This window comes from Aegilops tauschii, chromosome 5 (genome assembly GCF_002575655.3).
Source record: "Aegilops tauschii subsp. strangulata cultivar AL8/78 chromosome 5, Aet v6.0, whole genome shotgun sequence".
Classification (NCBI taxonomy): domain Eukaryota; kingdom Viridiplantae; phylum Streptophyta; class Magnoliopsida; order Poales; family Poaceae; genus Aegilops; species Aegilops tauschii.
This window is the reverse complement of record NC_053039.3, coordinates 12,574,684-12,591,894: the sequence shown is the minus strand read 5'-3', so window position 1 is coordinate 12,591,894 and position 17,211 is coordinate 12,574,684.

Below are 17,211 nucleotides of genomic sequence, written 5' to 3'. Positions count from 1 at the left end.
TTATAGAGATGGGTAGCTTTAGGTGGTGATTTACTGGTATTTATCGGTAGCCAAAGATGGATGAATTGAGGCAATGTGGAGGTTGTTGAGGATAATTTGGTATCACTATGATTTGCCTTGAATTTGTATCGGCGATTTCAATTATGTCTTGTGTGCGTGGGAGAAAGAAGTTGTGGTGGCTCAACCCTAGGAGTACATGGATACGTTTAAGCAAGCATTGGAGGTATGTGGGTTGCATGATCTAGGCTTTGCCTGGGTTTTTTTATGTGTAGAAAAAACATTCCTGATCCGAGTTGTGGCTACGGAGAATTGGTGTTTCCACCTTTATCCAACTCCACTGACTTTGGTGGTATGGACCGCATATCACTATTATACTCCTTGTCCTCCACCGACTTCAGCTTTATAGTACGTTGCCTCTCATGGTGGCCAATCACCCCACAACTATAACAAAAATACGACAGGACTTCATTCCCAAACGACACTACCTGTCCCTCCTCCTCATTATTCTTGTCCTTCTCCTTATATTCTATTCTTGGTTTCTTATCATCCTCTTCATCCACAAACATGCCTCTTCTCAACGGTTCCGTGACATCAATCTGTTTTCGCACACTAAGCACTTCGTCCACATCAATCATCAAGGCCTCCTCCACCTAAGATGAATCACTTTCCGCGCTCCACATTCATCGTAACCATCGGTAAGTTCCGTAGACTTATCCATATAGATATATGCTTGAACTCCATCTCTTCTAAAGATTTTCTCACGTCCAACTCCTGCATGACTAACATTTACTAATTAAGAATCCATGGCCCCACGTCTAAAGCCTTCAATAGCCTGGCACCTACCCATGTGAATAGGAACATGTTCTTGCCTGCATTGCATCCCTTTGATGGAGAACCAAACCACTTCCACTGTGTACGCCATGATGTCAGCTGATGCAAACTTATCAGACATTAACTTTCATAGTGTGTATGTATCATTCTCCTTCAACAGAACTTCGTTCCTCCTCCAGATATCAATATGCTTCTTCCCAGCAGTCGACAATGCCATCTTCTCAACCCCCTGTGTCATGAACTAATCTAGGACAAACACAAAACCAGGACGGTTAGGGATGTGTGGCATATGATTTCACGCCATCTATGGAAACATGAAATGCTTATGGAGTTGAAGGGCTCTATAGGAAAACGTATTTTAGAGTTTTAAGGGGAACTAGGGTTTTGACGTTCACTTAGAAAACAACCTAGAACCCAGAGTCGGAGAGGGCGTGGGCAGGAATTGCAAAGACGGTCTTGGAGTGATGGGTGAGGGAAAAAGTGGCAAGAGATCACCAAATCACCACCAGCAACGAAGTCGCCGCCAGACGAAACCTGCGTCGCTAGGGAAAACCTAGCGCCAGGACCCTACATCTGTTGCCTTGTTTTGTTAGTGGCAATTGATGAGGGACTTACTACATAAGTTATGATGGGGATGTAGATGTTCCGTATAAAACATTTCCTTTCTAATTACCATCCCATCCCATGCTATTAAAAAGGTGGAAGCTAGACTATTAAGTCCCATACATAATTCCCTAAAAAAATTACCAAATCTTTAGTAAGTTCACATTTCTTCCAACCAAACAAGTAGTTTGTGATGTTACAATAAATCTAACTCATGGGAGATATAGATACCACTTGATTCCTCTGTACATTTTACCCTCTTTTATTTAGAACATGTACTTGTCCTTTTTCTGATCCTTGTAGAATTTCTAGAGGCATTTCCACCTAATGAATCAGATTAATAATCTAGGATTATAGATGTCTATGTATTGAAATGAGAAATTTCATGTCTTTTGATATATTCCTTTTCAATAAATAAAGGTCAAATTCATCTATAAAAAATTGAGAACTATATGTATACAAGACTAAAATATCAGCATCCCCTTTATAAACTTTATTTTTTATTCTGCAAGTAAGTTGTCAACAATATTTAAAATTGTATCCAAACTGTACATGCACTTTATACGCAAACTTCTTCTCTCTATCATAGTTTTCTCAAAGAAGGTTGCTGCAATTTGGGTAAGCTTCCACCTGCTCCAGGTTCTAACTTCTTATGTCCTTCTGTCGGTGTTAGTAGGTTACTCTTGCATTCATGAAGATTACCTAGAAAACATGACACTCTTTAAGTTTCTGCACCTTGCAGCTAGCTGCTGCATCATGCATAACCTTTGCGGTGATGACCTCATTGCTTGTAGTTGTTGAAACTTCTGTTTTGGGCGCAACAATGGGATCTGTATAATAATTATTTCACAATGCATATGGTGAATAAAAGGTCCCTTGCGGATATAAGGCAGTGTAAGGTTTCCTTTAGGAGGCTTGTGATTGACGACAATGGCTAGTCTCTTCTGATGGCTTGTTTCTGTAAACATTTGAAGCCTGCACTTTGCTTCCCGCTTCTAAACAAATGGGCGCCGGTCCCACCAATGATACAAAAAATTTGTTCTACCAATTGTGAACTTGTTTCAAACTCCTCGTAAACAAGTTTCCTGTAGTTCAAGCCACAAGATTTTTTTGTGATGATACTGACCATTAGGCATACTCTTTACAGAAGATAACATGTAATTTCTCTTTTCCTCTATATCTTATCAGTTTTGATAATTTTGTGAACATAAAATCAATTAGCTAGGTATTTCAACTCTTATGTGTCTATGAGTATTTATAAGTCGCCTCATGTGATATGAGGGTGCAAACCTACAGTTAATACAGAGTGTAATGATGAAATTTTAAATCACAAGGATCTAGAGGGAAGAGTATTCTTAAGTTTCTTCGATGAATTTGCCGGAAATAATTTCAACTTGAAATGCCATATCAACTGACGGACTTCTTTCCTGATATATGTCAAACACATGGTAATCAAGTTTCCTCTAGTTCATGGTGCTAGATTTTTGTTGTTGCCGATACTGAGAAGCAAGCACAGTTTTTACCCAAGCTAACATCGAAGCTTATGTTCCTCCATATCTCCACCTTTGTTCTGACTAATTTTGATGCTTTCATGCACACTAAATCTACTAGCTAGGTGTTGCAACTTTAGGTGTCCATCAATAATTGTGTGTTGTGTCATGTCAAATTAGAGGCAAACCTAGAAGTTGATAGAAAGCATAATATGATGAATATTTTAAATCACAAGGATCTATATAGAGTAGTATTCAATTATTCTTCTTCGATTTCAATGCCTTTCAATTTTCCAGAAGTAGTCCCACCATAAGTAGAAATTACAACCATGGAGTTTGCAGTGGTCAAAATCCGTCAAGGTAGTAAGGGCAACTACAACGCGCTGACACATTTTGTCCGCCTGTGTCCGATTGGGTCCGCATGGAAAGAACACGACCCAACATGCCGATGCAAACGGTCTGGCGTCCATTTTGCTGTCGCTTGGACACGTATCCAACCAAAATTTGAGTTGGATTTGCATCCTCGTGAACATGCAGGGGACGCATGCGGCGTCCTCCATTTGTTCTCCCCTGGCCCGCGTGTCGGTGGTACACATGCATTCTCTCCCCTCCCCCAACACCCCGTCCTCTTCACCATCGCTGCTGCCACAACCCAGCTTCCGGCCTCTTCGCCATGGCCCCAACCCCCGCTGCTGCATCCACCGATAGCAGCACCGTCGCCGCATCCACCGACGCCCACTCTGTCGGTGTTGTGCCCGCCTTTTGCCGCGGACGGAGTAGTACAAGGACCGCCCACCCAGGGTCTCCGGCAGCTCTTAGCATACCACGACTAACTCAATAGTCACCATCATAGGACGCGAGGTTTTATAGCCCTACTGCCTAAACAGGCCAAGTAAGGGGCCACTTACTGGTCGCGACTCGTCCACGCCCGTTTCTGTCGTGGACGACAAGGCATACGGTTGTTTGTATGGCCAGGTCAACGCTCATCCTCGCCAACTATTGTCTAGTGAGGTACGGATTCATCGCTCTGAAGGATCATGGCGGATAGCTCGGGTGATTTTCTTATAATAACACCATAGGTTCATCACTGTCTGACGATGATCATGTTGTGGTGGTTGCTACTGTCATCGTCAATGAGCGCATTTCGTGGCAGCGACCGTTGTTTAGGGGATCCATCCCAGGCCATGCTCATGGGTTGAATCGTAAGAGAGAACACGACCATGTCCTACTCTATAACGATTATTTTGATCTCACAGACCCACCATTCTCTGCCAAGCTTTTTTGACGACACTTCCGCATGGTGCGATCATTGTCCAGCCGTATTCAGGAGGGATTGATTTTTTTTTGATAATGTGCAATTCGAATCAGTTGTTATTTGATCACGAATGAAATTTCAAACAAAAAAAGTGGATGGGGCGGACCAAATGGGTTGCCTTGTTGGGTTGGTTGCCCAGGAAAGGGTGGTCAAGGGGCGGACGTCTACCCTCCTGGTGACCCAAATGGATGAAAAGCGGACAAAATCCGCGTGGGTTGCCCTAAGAAAGATGCGGTCATGTAGAAGTGGATCTAGAGCTTGATACTTACCCTTAAATGAATAGAATAAACGCTTGTGGCGCATTGTTGGTCCGACCACTGGAAATGGCCCACTTGTTTCAAGAGAGCTATGTTGGCCTTTCGAGTGCTCTATAACCAAATAATTAGTTCGTGATGCTCCAATATCTCTAACCAAACAATTGTTCTAATTAATTACCTCCAAACAAACAATTAGCTCGTGATGCTCCAATCTCTCTAACTCATGGGAGATATACCACTTGATTCCTTTGTATATTTTGCCCACTTTTATTTGAAACATATGCTTGTCCTTTTCTGATCCTTATAGAATTTCTAGAGGTATTTGTTTCTAGTGAAGCACATGAATAAGGATTTGGATATCAAAGTATCGAAATGAGAAATGTGATGTCCTCTGATATATATTATTTTTCAATATTAAATACCAAATTCAACTATAAGAAAATTGAGAACTATATGTACATGACAATAAATATCTTCGACCCCTTTACAGAAAATATTTCCATGCTGCTAGTAAGTTGGCAAAATTATACATTGTATCAAACTGTACATACAATTTATACACAATTCACCTGAACTTCACCTTTCTTTCGTAGGTTTTTCAAAGAAGGCTGCTGCAATTTGAGTAAGCTTCTACTTGCTCTAGTAGTTAACATGGCACTTTAACTTTCTACACGTTGCAGGTAGCTTGTGCATCATCGCCTTGGTTGTGATGACCTCATTGCTTATAGCTGTTGGAATATCTGTTTAGAGCGCAATAATGGGATCTGTAACAATAATTGTTTCACAGTACATGTTGTGATTAGAAGGCCCCTTGTGGGTATAAGGCAGTGTAAGCTTGCCTTTAGGAGGCTCGTGATTGATGACACTGCTAATCTCTTCTGATGCCTAGTTCCTATAAATATTTGTGGCATGTACTAGGCTTCCTTCTTCCAAAAAGTGGGCACTGTTACCGCCAATGATACAAAAACAAATTGTTCTATAGATAGGTGTACTTCTTTCAAACTCCTAGTAAACAAGTTTCCTCTAGTTCTGGGTGCAAGGTTTTTCTTGTGATGATACTGACCATTAGGCATACTCTGTAATGAAGATAGCATGTAATTATTCTGTTCATGTATATCTTCATATTTTTATCTTACCAGTTTTCATAATTTCGTGAATACAAAATCCAGATAGATATTTCAAGTCTTAGGTGTCTATGCGCATTTATGAGTTGCATCATGTGATATGAGAGTGCAAGCCGAGAAGTTGATACAGATCATGTAATAACAAAAATTTAACTCAGAAGGATCTAGAGGGAAGAGTATTCCTAGTTTTCTTCGCTAGCTTTATGATGAGGGTCAAGATGTTCTATCTAATACAATTCATTATAAGTCCCAACCCTTCCCATGTTATTAAAATGGTGGGAGCTAGAGCCTTAACTCCCATACCAAAATCCCTAAAAAACCATACCAAATCTCTAGTAAATTCTCGCTAGGTGTTCCAGTTCTTAAGTGTCCATGGTCATTTACAAGTTGCATCATGTGATATATGAGGGTGAAAAACCTAAAAGTTGATACATAACATATAACGATGAAGTTTTAACATGCAGGGTTCTAGAGGGAAGAGTATTCTTCGCTGGCTTCAATGCCCTGGAATTTGACGGAAATAATTTGGACTTGAATTGTCGTATCAACTGATGAAATTCTTTCCTCATATATATCAAACTCATGGTAAACAAGTTTCCTCTAGATCATGGTGCTAATTTTTTTAGAACGAAGGCTCGAGGGAGAGCCCGACTTTGAATTAACGAAGCCATCTACTGGCCAGGAATTACATGGGACAACACCTTACAAGAGAAATAAAACGGCAGATACAGAGTGCTACTAGACAACTTACAAGCAAGAACTACACCAAGCACTACAACAGAATGGAATACAAAATGCCCGCTTGATGTCGATGATGCCCCCTACCGCAGGATGAGCACCATAGTTGGAGTGGAACCACGGAGAAGATGAGACTCGACAGAGGGAGGGAGCATGCCCTCATCTACACTAGGAGATGTGAGCTAGAACAACCAACCGGAAACCATCTCCGAAGGGGACCCCTGCCCCTTGTCCTAGCTCGAAGGGCGCAGTACCATCAGAAGATGGGATAACTCAGCCTAGAGCCAGATTGGATGACAACCATGAACTACCATGGGAGACACTCAACCCCGCACCCTACTAAGTCGAGCTCACTTCAGAGAGCCACACACGTTGGGGATGAAGCCATAAGGAACGTAGGCGCCGAGGAACGAAGAGACGCATCCAGTGCAATGAGATCAAAGACAAGCCCACAAAGAGTAGCACCGCATGCACCACGACGTCTATGTGCAGCTAAAGATGAAGGATGGGACCCGACCCACTCCGGGCCCTAATGAAAGGTAGCCATACCATCGGTAATTAGATCGGCATGACGAAGCAGGGGGCGTCCAAAGAAGCCGTGGGAACGTCAATCACCCACCGAAGCAGAACACCAATGCGACAACTCGCACCATACGACCATTGATCCCCCAATCCCCAAACCATAGTGCTCTCGCAGCTCTAGAACCACCAGAGCGGCATCTCTATGAAGGTGACGGCGAAGAATGCCACTACTGCCCCATCCAGAAGGATGAGGTATTCACCCGGGGGAAGATGGGAGGTGGGGGGGGGGGGTACCTCGACGGAGCCTCCAGGGAGGGGCACATCACCAGTTGATGTCGTCACCGTCGTGTCCGGCCCACACTGGCCAAGGATTTCTCCCGAACTGCCGCCACTCCCGCACCCCAAACGCACTAGATCTGACGACGAGAGGCCGCCATGGAGTAGCAACAATGGGGTTGAAAGTGCAATGAGGGGGAAGTGGGACGACCTACAGATCTGGCGCCATCCGTCGAGGGGGGGGGGGAGACCACACGAGAAGACCAACCACCTATGACCGCCGCCACCACGCCACCTGAGCGATCGAGGGGGTGGAGCAGCACCCACAACCACTTCTCATCAGTAAGCCAGGGCCGCCACTCCTTCCGAGGTCGCTGCTTCGGCGTCCAGGGATCTCCGCACGGAGGCGGAGCAGCAGATCCTCACCGCCACTGTCTTCATTGGCCGCACAGGCTTGCCATGAGACCTTCTCTGGTGGCGGCAAGGGGAAGCTAGCAGGGTAGGTGTCGACGCGTGGTAGGGTTTTTTTGCCGTCCTAGTCGCCCTGAGCGGAGGGATGCGGCTAGTAGTATACATGGTGCTAGATATTTGTTGTTTTTTATACTGAGAAGCAACGACACTTTTTCCCAAGCTAACATCGAAGCTTATGTTCCTCCATATCTCCACGTTTGTTCTGATTAATTTTGAAGCTTTCATGAACACCAACTCTACTACTCCCTTCGTCCCATAATATAAGAGCGTTTTTTACACTAGTGTAGTGTCGAAAACGCCCTTATATTACGGGACGAAGGGAGTAGCTAGCTAAGTGTTGCAACTTTAGGTGTCCCATCAACAATTATGCGTTGCGTCATGTGAGAATAAGCGCAAACCTAGAAGTTGAAAGAAAACGTAATATTATGAAAACTTTAACTCACAAGTATCTAGCTAGAGACAAGATTATTCATAGTATTCTTCTCCTATTTGAACGCCTTTGAAATTGCCAGAAGTAATACTAGGATAAGTAGAAATTACAACCATTAAGTTTGCAGTGGTCAAAATCTATCAAGGTAGTAAGAAAAATGTGGTCATGTACAACTACATCTAGGGCTTGGGGCTTTCCCTAAATGACCAAAATAAATGCTTGTTGCGCATGAAATGCTCGTTGAACGAACGGAGTCATGTCACCGCCTCCTCCTGGCTCCTGCAAAGGAACAAGTTTTAAGCTTTATCGATCTTCTCCGGCTCACGAAACTCTGGTCTAATGCCCGCCTTTAGAAAGGACTTGGCTCGAGCGAGGGAAATAACCGACTCGTTCCAATAGAGCTGTGTTGGGCTTCCGAGTGCACTAGTAGAAAAAGGGCCATTTGTCCCGGTTCGTAAGGGCCTTCTGTCCCGGTTTTGAAACCGGGACTAAAAGGTCGTTACTAATGCCCTTGGCCTTTAGTCCCGGTTCTTACACGAACAGGGACACATGGGCCTCCACGTGGCCGCTGCGGCCAGCCCAAGCAGGGGGGCCTTTGGTCCTGGTTGGTGACACCAATCGGGACCAAAAGGCATCCACGCGTCAGCAGCTGGCTGGAGCTGAGGTTTTTTTGAAAGGGTGTGGTTTAGGGGTTTTGGGGGGTTAATTTTGGTGTTTCATATATTGTGTTATCTAGCTAATTAATAGAGAGAAGTGTCATCTCTTATCTCCGTGCTTGGTCGACGTACGTTACGTATTATACGTATAGAGATGACTCGACACGCTAGCTAGTAAGCAAATGAAGGAAACAGAAGATCGTAATGAACATATGCATACAGAGAGAAGTGATATCGACCACCTCTCCTTCTCCTAGAGATTGGTCGAATAACAAGTTCTCGTATATCTATCCGACACTACTAGCTACATATATACAATAATTATCTCTTACAATATAATCTCCTAATTATATACGAAGTCAAGGTCCACATGGTATTCTCCGTCTTCAGCGATCACGTGGTCAAGGAAGAATGCCACCAATTCCTCTTGAATTGCTTGCATACGATCTGGTGGTAGGAGTTCATCCCGCATCTGAAAGATCTAATTTGAAGAAGGGGGTCAATACATATATATATGAATAAATGAAACTCAACACAAATGATGGTAATAAAATAAAATTGTGAATATTATTGCTTACGCACTTCATATTGTTCGTCAGAGTAGCCCCGCTCACAGGTCGTGTAGCGGATGGACTCGCAAACGTAGTATCCATAGTAATTATTCCCGGCTTCCTGCCACAACCACTTTACAAGAAATAGAGGTCAATCAAACTGATAAGCAAGCATGCTATAAATGGTATTGATGAAACTAGCGCTTGAATCACTGGGAGATGCGCGGAACATGCTAGTAGTACTTACTTTCGGGTGTCTAAATTGCAGCTTCTTCGGCAGTCCTGGAGCTTTTTTGGTGAATTTTGTCCAAACCCTGCCAGACAAAGAAAACAATTACTTGATATTAGGAAATGAACAAAGTTGTTGATATGGTGCGATAATGATCGATTTAACTTACTTCTCGAGCATTTCAGTCATGTCCGCATACTCCTTAGGATCTTTTCATCTCGAGTCTAAGACGGTTACTAGTCCATGCTCAAGCTTAATCTCTAGGAGAATATAGTGGAAGCTGCGCACGCATCCATAACTCATCAGTTACATTACTATAACCTGGACTAATAAGGGAAACCGAATATGCACAAGACAGTAACACTCACTTGAAGTTGTAAGGAAAGAGTATTATATCTTTGTTTTCATTTATTACGAATGATCGTAGCAAGTTGGCCTCGGTATTTTTGGCATGAAATTTAACCTCATTTGCATCTATGAGATTTGTGTTAATGAACTCAACATCACCGATTTGTCTTTTCTTCAATTCGGCGATCTTCAATCTGCATAATATAGAGAGGATAATTATAAATACATGCAATGAAAGAGCTGACCTATATATAGAGACTTAATGACAGAAGTAGTACTTACAGAGTGTAGCAAGTGATCGTTGATTTATGGAGGGCGTGTTGATTGAAAAACTGGAAGAACTCCTCAAATGGAACATTCAACAGTTCAATTCCTACGAGGTCATGCTGCTCTTTAACTCTCAGCGTCAAACTATTCGTCCCCCCAGACTCTTTGTAGGTTTTCATGTACCAATCATGGAATCTTCGCATCATCGTTGTTAGAGATTTTTCATCTTTGACGAGAGGCTTCCCGTACTCGTATCAGTGTTCGTCCACCTCCAAGAAATCATAATGTACATTGTCGGGCAGGTAATCTCCAAGATTGCTATAACCGGGCAGCATCCTCGGATCATTAGCGACGATGTCGCTAGACACCTTGAGCGGGGGGCACGATTGGTCTGCTTGTTCGCCGAGCTGGGCAATTTTTTTCGCAGCTCCTCGGTCTGCTAACCTTTGATCACTGATAGTAACTTCTCTAGAGTCTTCAGAGAAGGACCGTATCTGTATTGCCTCCCGCCTCTGGCTGTACTGCTAGACGCCGGTGCAGACGGAGCGGTTGCAGTTGTCTTCTTTCGTGCTTGCTTACGAGGCGGAGGAGAAGGACTACGATGCTCCGGAGCAGCCGGAGCGTCGGCGGGTCTCTTCCGCCCTTGCTGGCGAGGCGGAGAAGGAGGAGGCTGGCTGCTCGGGCACGCCGGCGCAGGCGGAGAAGGAGGCGGAGTGCCGCCGCGCGCCGGAGAAGGAGGTTGAGTGCCCTGATCACTCGTCGGAGGAGGAGGTGGAGTGCCCTGACTCGCCGGAGGAGAAGGAGGAGGTGGACGCGTCTAGTTCGGCAGGTTGATGAGCTCCTTCCACCATAGGCATGGAGTCTTCAGAGAAGAACCCAGCCGAGTCTCCCCTTCACCCGTAGGGTGGTCAAGCTCGAGGTCCTCAAATCCATCCGTTATTTGATCCACCATCACCCTAGCATATCCTTCTGGAATCGGCCAGCAGTGGTAGGTTCCGCCAGGTTCAGTAGGTAAAACAGAGCCAACAGCCGCCTTGACTTTGAAGTTCTGTCATTGCGTCATAAGGTGGCAATGTTGAGACTCCGTGATAGCATCCACGGGGTAGCTAGCAGGAGCCGTGAAGACAGGCTCCTGCTGAAGTAGCTCGGTGGAAGCCACGCTGCTTCTCCGCTGAGATGGCGGGGTAGCTTCGGTGGAAGCTTCGGCAGGTCGTTTGCTGCGATTTGCTTCTCGTTCCTCTATCGCTGGTACCCTTGCGTGCAGTGCCTGTAGTTGGGTATGCTCCACTTTCTTCCTCCTCTCCTGGCCTTTGTAACCGCCTGCGTCCGGAAACCCAGCCTTCCACGGAACGGAGCCTGGCGGGCCTTGTGTTCGTCCAGGGTGCTCAGGATTCCCGAGGGCCATTGTGAGCTCGTCGTTCTCTCTGTCTGGAACGAACGTCCCTTTCTGGGCTGCATCGATATAATCCTGAAGCCTCGTGACTGGTATTCTCATTTGCTCGTCCGTCCAAACGCACTTCCCTGTTACAGGGTCCAAGGTTCCGCCAGCTCCGAAGAACAAGTCCGGCAACGGTCTGGCCACCTCATTGTCTCTGGTTTGACCCCTTTATCAAGCAGGTCATTCTCAGCATTGGCCCACAACGGCCGGGCTTTGAGGTAGCCACCTGACCGCGATGGTGAAGCTTCTTCTTCGCAGCATTCTTCTTGTTTGTCACTGACATCTTCTTGCTCTTGTCCGATGTCTTGTGGGCCACAAATGCGGGCCAGTGATCTCTGATCTTGTCATACCGGCCGATGAATTCTGGTGTCTCTTCTTTGTCGACAAATCTTTTCAGCTCATTGTTCCACCTCCTGAATAGTTCTGCCATCTTCTTAAGAGCATGAGACTTGATCAATTGCTCTTTAACTGGCTTCTCCGGATCCTCCTCTGGCGGTAGGGTGAAATATGACTTCAGCGCGGTCCAAAGATCTTCTTTCTGCATATCGGAGACATAAGACACCTCAGGGTCTTCTTTAGCGGGCTTTAACCATTGGTGGATGCTGATCGGGATCTTGTCCCTAACAAGAACCCCGCACTGAGCAGCAAATGCTTCCTTTGTCCGGATGGGTTCAATCGGCATGCCATCGCGCGCGATTTTTATGATCTCAAACCTTTCATCCGAGCGCAACTTTTTCTTCGGGCCTCGTCTCTTTACCGAAGTTGTGCTCGATCCGGAGGGCTAGAAAAAAGAAGAAAGACGAGAGTTCATTAATATATGTGTACATACCAAAAACAATTAATGCATCAATTAGCTAGCTATAGTCAGCACATGCTTAATTAATATATACACCTGGTCGGACTCCGTTCGGTCACCGGAGCCGTCATCACGGTGTCCTTCTTGCACCGGCATTGGGTCACCGGAGCCATCATGATCATGTCCTTCCTCCTCCATTGTTCGATCACCGTAGTCTGATTCTTCATCCTCTCCTTCCAGACCATCGGTGTCGTTGAGAAACGACAAGACGGCCTCACTTCCGTGTTCGATTATGTCCCCCAACATCGCTTCTTTTGCTTCGTCTCGGGGGTCCGTAGTTTCTGCAAAATTTTACAACATGGCAATTATTTTTCAAACATGACAGATGGATATATTAGTGGCAAACATAGAACTAGCTAGCTAATCACAATAAGGAATCATATCAATTAGTGGCCTTGACGCTGCTTCTCTAGGGTTTGGGGTGGCCTCGATCGGCAACGCTTCAAGGGTTTGGGGTGACCTTGACAACGCTTCAAGGGTATGGGGTGGCCTCGACGACAACGCTCTTTTAACTTGGTAAATTTGGGTGGCCTCGAGAGAGTTTGTCGGGTAGGGGTGCGGCAGGAGGGGGTAGGAGACCGACATCGTTTTTTTCTACGGTTTGGGTGTCCTCGAGAGTTTTGGTCGAGCGAGAGGGCCGGGGGGTGCTCCCGTGGTATAAGTTATCACGGTCGAGAGGGGGTATATATATCGACCGCCCATCATGTCGAAGTTATTTTGGAATGGAGTTCCCGATAAAAATTAAGAAGAGGAAGTAGAAGATAAAACAAGAGGAGAAGAAGAAAAAAAAGGAGAAGAAGAAGGAATAGAGGAGAAGAAGAAAAAATATATAGAGTCTACTTTTTCTTCTTCTCCTCTATTCCTTCTTCTTCTCCTCTTTTTTTTCTTCTTCTTCCTCTTCTTAGTTCATTCCTTCTTCCTTTCTTCCTAGCTAGATATATAAAACTTTTCTAAAAAATGTTATCGGGGAGGGGGTATATCGACCTCCCCTCATGTTGAAATTATCGGGGAGGGGGTATATCGACCCCCACCCCCCCCCCCCATCATGCATATATAGCTACCACATACATATATACATTGAAAAAAATTTACATATATGCAACAAAAACATTAATACACATATGAACAAAAAAAATACATATATGAACAAAAACATGTTGTGAACAAAAAAATTAATGTAATAAATCTAATAAGAAATTAATCTAATAAAAAACATGCTCTGAACTTACATATAGCCACATACATACAAATATACATTATATATATATATGAACAAAAAATTATTCTAATACAAAATAAAAACAGAGCCGGACCGGCGCGGCGACTCACAGCGGGGGCGTCTGGCGATGGCGACCGCGGGCCGCGGGAAGGGGCTCGGGTGCGGGGCCGAGGCCGGCGCGGCGACGGCGAGGTCGGGGGCAGGGGCGGCGCGGCGACGGCGTCGAGGGCAGGGCGGCGCGGCGACGGAGTGGTCGGGGGCAGGGGCGGCGCGGCGACGGCGTCGGGGGCAGGGGCGGCGCGGCGACGGCGTCGGGGGCAGGGGCGGCGCGGCGACGGCGTCGGAGGCAGGGGCGGCGCGGCGACGGCGTCGGAGGCAGGGGCGATGAGAGAGATGGCGACGAGGAGCAGCGCTGGGGCGCCGGACACGAACTAACAGTGAAATTGTGAAATTTTCACAAGTCCAGCTTATATACCCAGAGCATTGGTACCGGTTCGTGGCACCAACCGGTACCAATGCCACCTTTAGTCCCAGTTGGTGCCACCAACCGTGACCAAAGGTCAGTTTCGGCAGCCCAAAGGGCGGGAAGCGGCGACCTTTGGTCCCGGTTGGTGTCACCAACCGGTACTAAAGGGGGGGCATTGGTACCGGTTGGTGTCACGAACCGGTACCAATGCTCCCCTTTAGTCCCGGTTGGTGGCACCAACCGGGACCAAAGGCCCTGTGCTGCCCGCGTCGCGGCCAAAACTATAGTCCTACCTCGCTAGCTGAGAGAGCTCGAGAGTGGTTTATAAGCGCTGCTGCGCCAACCCGCTCGAGCTCCTCTCAACTGCAGGCTTGCAGGCCTAATTTGTCACGATGTTCTTGTGGGCCTACTGGGCCTCCTGCGGGCCTAAATCCTGGCCCATGGTTGGGTTTCTAATCGTATTCAGGCCGTGGTGGCCCAGTAGGGGGCACTTTTTTACTTTTTTTGTTGCTTTATTTATTTTATTTTGTTTCTACTTACAACAAAAAACTTACTATTGCTATTTTTATTTATTGTATTAAAGTTTATTTATTTTACTTTTATAAAGTTTATTTTGTTTCTACTTCTTTATTTTATTAAAGTTTATTTTGTTTTGTCTCTACTTATTTATTGTATTAAATTTTAATTTATTTTATTTTGTTTCTAATTATTTAATAAAGTTTATTCAATTTATTTATTAAAGTTTATTTTGTTTCTACTTATTTATTTATTTTTTCTACTTATTTATTAAAGTTTATTTTGTTTCTTTCTGCTTTTCATGTTTTGAACAGAAAATACTTTGATAATTTCAGTGGCATGAATTTTACATCATTTTAGTTTAAAAAATACTAGAGGTTTATAAAAGCTTTTTAGTTCATTCCTTTTGCTATTAGAGTTTTATAAAGGGATTTTAGTTACAAAGGGATTTCATTTTTTTGAACTTATTTGAAGTCCATAATTTTTCTGTGTTCAAAATGCACCATTCAAAGCCACATCATCAATTTTCAACCCTTTCTGACTTCATTTGTTATTTTTCATGCATTTACTGATTATTTTGAGCTATAAGACCCTGAAATTGAAAAGCATTTCGAATGAACTCTGAAAAGGTTGAAAGTTGGCATGGTATCATCATTTGACCCACATAGCATGTGCAAGAAAATAGAGAGGGTTACGGCAAAAACTGGATGCACTTCGTGTACAAAATGGACAATCTATTATGAAGTATCAGGGTTTTATACGAAAACTCATCTGTTACAAAGGGATTTCATTTTTTTTGAACTTATTTGAACTCCATAGTTTTTCTGTGTTCAAAATGCACCATTCAAAGCCACATCATCAATTTTCAACCCTTTCTGACTTCATTTGTTATTTTTCATGCATTTACTTATTATTTTGAGCTATAAGACCCTGAAATTGAAAAGCATTTCAAATGAACTCTGAAAAGGTTGAAAGTTGGCATGGTATCATCATTTGACCCACATAGCATGTGCAAGAAAATAGAGAGGGTTACGGCAAAAACTGGATGCACTTCGTGTACAAAACGGATAATCTCTTTCGAAGTATCAGGGTTTTATACGGAAACTCGTCTGTTACAAAGGGATTTCATTTTTTTGAACTTATTTGAACTCCACAGTTTTTCTGTGTTCAAAATGCACCATTCAAAGCCACATCATCAATTTTCAACCCTTTCTGACTTCATTTGTTATTTTTCATGCATTTACTGATTATTTTGAGCTATAAGACCCTGAAATTGAAAAGCATTTCAAATGAACTCTGAAAAGGTTGAAAGTTGGCATGGTATCATCATTTGACCCACATAGCATGTGCAAGAAAGTAGAGAGGATTACGGCAAAAACTGGATGCACTTCGTGTACAGAACGGACAATCTCTTTTGAAGTATCAGGGTTTTATACGGAAACTCGTTTGTTACAAAGGGATTTCATTTTTTTGAACTTATTTGAACTCCATAGTTTTTCTGTGTTCAAAATGCACCATTCGAAGCCACATCATCAATTTTCAACCCTTTCTGACTTCATTTGTTATTTTTCATGCATTTACTGATTATTTTCAGCTATAAGACCCTGAAATTGAAAAGCATTTCAAATGAACTCTGAAAAGGTTGAAAGTTGGCATGGTATCATCATTTGACCCACATAGCATGTGCAAGAAAGTAGAGAGGGTTACGGTAAAAACTGGAAGCACTTCGTGTACAAAACGAACATTCTCTTTCGAAGTATCAGGGTTTCATACTGAAACTCGTCTGTTACAAAGGGATTTCTTTTTTTTTTGAACTTATTTGAACTCCATAGTTTTTCTGTGTTCAAAATGCACCATTCGAAGCCACATCATCAATTTTCAACCCTTTCTGACTTCATTTGTTATTTTTCATGATTTACTGATTATTTTGAGCTATAAGACCCTGAATTTGAAAAGCATTTCAAATGAACTCTGAAAAGGTTGAAAGTTGGCATGGTATCATCATTTGACCCACATAGCATGTGCAAGAAAGTAGAGAGGGTTACGGCAAAAACTGGATGCACTTCGTGTACAAAATGGACAATCTCTTTCGAAGTATCAGGGTTTCATACGGAAACTCGTCTGTTACAAAGGGATTTCATTTTTTTGAACTTATTTGAAATCCAGAGTTTTTCTGTGTTCAAAATGCACCATTAAAAGCCACATCATCAATTTTCAACCCTTTCTGACTTCATTTATTATTTTTCATGCATTTACTGATTATTTTGAGCTATAAGACCCTGAAATTGAAAAGCATTTCAAATGAACTATGAAAAGGTTGAAAGTTGGCATGGTATCATCATTTGACCCACATAGCATGCGCAAGAAGGTAGAGAGGGTTAAGGAAGTAGAGAGGGTTAAGGCAAAAACTGGATGCACTTCATGTACAAAACGGACAATCTCTTTTGAAGTACATAAGTGACCAAATTAATAGAAGTTCATCATCACATTCAAACCAAAGTACATACATAATTCTCATTGAACAACATATAGCTCTTCATAGCATCTAATTAAACCATACATTGAAATTATGTAAAACATTTCAATGAAACAACAAATGCGATCATAA